The sequence below is a fragment of the Rhipicephalus sanguineus genome, chromosome 11 (assembly GCF_013339695.2).
Source record: "Rhipicephalus sanguineus isolate Rsan-2018 chromosome 11, BIME_Rsan_1.4, whole genome shotgun sequence".
NCBI lineage: Eukaryota > Metazoa > Arthropoda > Arachnida > Ixodida > Ixodidae > Rhipicephalus > Rhipicephalus sanguineus.
In genome coordinates, this window is record NC_051186.1 from 79416210 (window position 1) to 79419517 (window position 3308).

Sequence of the window (3308 nt, forward strand, 5' to 3'; positions counted from 1 at the left end):
CTGTCTTTTCGACCTGGCAACACTGGTTCCGGATATCCACTTTTATATCAATGTAACAAACATTACATATTTATGACTGCTCAAGCTATAGTTAAGCGTAGCGTGAATACGCCTACGACCGCTACGTGTGATACGTACTACATCATCGCCCCGTAGCGTGCAGTTAGTGGCGGTGAAACTGACGTCACTGCTCTAACATGAGTGCCGGCGTTACGTTGGACCATCAGCTATCCTTTACACGCCACGGTACTCGGCGTGCCTGGTATATACGCGATATGCCGCACTACTCCATTTACACGAGGAAGTTGAACCGTCTCGTAACGCTTGTCTCGTAACGCTTGGCGAGAAAGAAGAAATAAGGGGGGAAAAAACTGCGATTGCAGCAGTGGGACCCCGAAAATGCTTTAGGTGCGCATAGTTGTCCACTGTCAGCTTTGTTGCAAGTTCACTTGCAACAAAGCTGACAGTGGACAACTATGCGACAGCAGACAACTAGCTGACAGTGGACACTTGCAACAAAGCTCAATGACACAAGCACATATCTCCGGTAGTTAATTTCCGTTATCTCGACATTTATCAGTGCGCAGGTAGTGAGGGTACAATGGAAGTTGCACAAGGCCACATTGCATGCGTGACGTCGACGTGGACCATGCATGCAGTGCTTACAAGCTTCGCGCGCTTGTGTGTGATAGGCCGCTATCTGTTTCCGTGTCAGACAAAGTGAATTTGCGTTTAATGCAAAGATACCTCCCTTTTAGCACACGTTCGCTCCAGTCACGCGCCGAAACGTGCTGTGTCCTGTCCTTGAGCAGAATGACACTGAACTGAATATTCATGTCATGCCATTGAAGTGGTGACTTCCCAGCTTGTATTGTTTTTTTTTTTATTATTTACTTTTTTTTTTGCTTCGTGAAGGCTTTCAAGGTTTCAGTAAACATGGGCATAGGAAGTACTGGTATGCCTCATGCGTTTGTGTGTGTGTGTGTGTTTCTGTCCATCTACGTGCGTCAATGTGGCAAAACGACTAACGCCGGCTTATCAGACGGAAAAGCAGGCAGCAAACGTAATACAAAATGTCGAAATAGTAAAACGCGAAAAACCCCGCGAAACCATGAAGAAAACATACGCGACCCGGAATTGATTGAGTGGGGGGCCACTGTGTGCGACGTGACCGGCAGACTGAACCGTTAACGCTGTGCAACACGCTCTCTGTGGCGCTCTCCACTTCTGCGGAACAGGAACTGGTGCGTGACACCACGTGGCTGGACTGTGCCGAGCCGCAACGCTGTCACGCGCATACGCAACCTTCACTGAAATGCCGCGTGCAACCCCGAACAACTTTCCCATCCAAAATTTCTCTTGCTTTCGTCCTTGGGAGCTTGGGTGTAGTTATTTGTAAAGAAAAGTTCCAACACATGTGCGTGTCCTTTGTACTAAATTTACACACGAGAAAAATGGATATTTACGAAACTTTTGACAAACTGTGCTTGGTAGAGTAGTCATCGAAGGGCATCTGTTAGAATTAACGCCTGTCATAGGCAACTAATTGAAAATATAGAATGAGCTTTCGCGACGGGAATATTTTTCATATGTATAGGAAAAAGGTATACGCCTCTAAAAAACTGTTTATCTGTCGACGTTTCAACGGGAGACCGATTGAAACTTCCATGCATATATAGCGCTGTCATTATTAACACAACCACTAATATTGAGCTAACTGATGATCGGCCCCTTTAAAGTACCGAGGAAACTCCTTTGTGTATTTTCCTAGAATCTATAAAAACTAGTAACACTCGCTGCTTAAAGGCCAACTCCGGCGATTTTTCGAGGTCGATGGATCTCAATGAAATTCTCTGGGTACGTTCCTTTGCACGTTTCCGTCATTTATGCCAACTTACAGGCTTGAGACATGCGCAGATTGTTTGCAAATGAATTTTAAAGATTGTCTGCAAACGCCCTCCTGGCTTCCCACAATTATTGGCAACATTGCGTCTGTGACGTCTGTATTGGTAAGGCAGCGGAATTGACGCAGCCGAGGGCACCGCTAACTTCGGCGCTTCGGCCGCTACAGCGAGCGTCTGCTGTGCACAAGGCGACAGACAGCGTTGGTTTGGCCGGCGCTTCGCTGGTCGTCCCGACTGCCACAGTTTTCATACTCCGCGCCGGCGTGACCGGCCTGCCTTGCACGACTTCCGGTTCGTTCGTAACAACGTCTACGTCATACGTAGACAGTACACTTGGTTGGGTTTCGGTTTCGGTGTTGCGCTTTTAAATGCGAAGCATTTCTTAGCGAGCCTTTGGCACTTTGAGCGTTTCTATCTACGTATCTATCTATCTATCTATCTATCTATCTATCTAGCCGCCTACGTCTGGGTGCTCTCATTACCGCCTCTTTAACTTGGTGTAGACCAAAATTGACATGGGAGGGTAAGAGGACTTGACGAATGTGACTGCCAGGTCATAACATCAATAACGTGAAAATCCTGTCGCGTACGTCGTCAAACCCTTTCCTCCAGACTTGTGTGGCACATACCCGTTTACCACAGGCCGCGGTTTACGGGTATGCGCCACAGGTGATTGACAGATTATATCTACCCAGAAACGGCGAGAACAGAAATTGGTCATTTAAATGCGAAAGCGTTAAGAAAAACCGTCATCGGCAGCGTTGGCCCGACGAATGGAAAGAATAGAAATTAGGATGCCAGCAGGAATCGAACCCAAGCATTCTGCGTGGCAATCGGGTATTGTACCACAGAGCCACTGCCAGGTCTATAAAGTGGTTTGGAAAAAAACAGCCTATGCAAGCGGAATATCGGTGCAACGTCAATTGTGGTTGTGGTGCTGGCTATCTAATTTGAAAAGAAAGCAATAGACACTACATAAGTACTTCTACGATACAGGCGTCATATCAGATTAACGTCTGTGGTTCCAGTGTTGGCTCCGCTTTTATAGCAACCTAATAAAAATGACATTTGTATTACTATGATTCAGCAAGCTATATTGCGTTGCTCGACCCAGGAGGAATACATTAACGAAGGTTACGTATGATATTAACATGACTGCACCATAAAATGCACTTAGTTTCCATAATACTGACGTATGTACTCTAACGTGAGGGCTCACATTACGTCGCACCATAAGTGACCCTTTAAACGCCAGTGTTGCCGACGTGCCTGGTAAGCCAATGATGTGCACACAGCCACTACACTTACAAAAACACGTCGATCTACCTCGTAACACTTGGCTCAAAGCCATAAAATATAGCATAGAAGTACTCGCTGACTGCTTCGCATGAAACTGATTCCCAC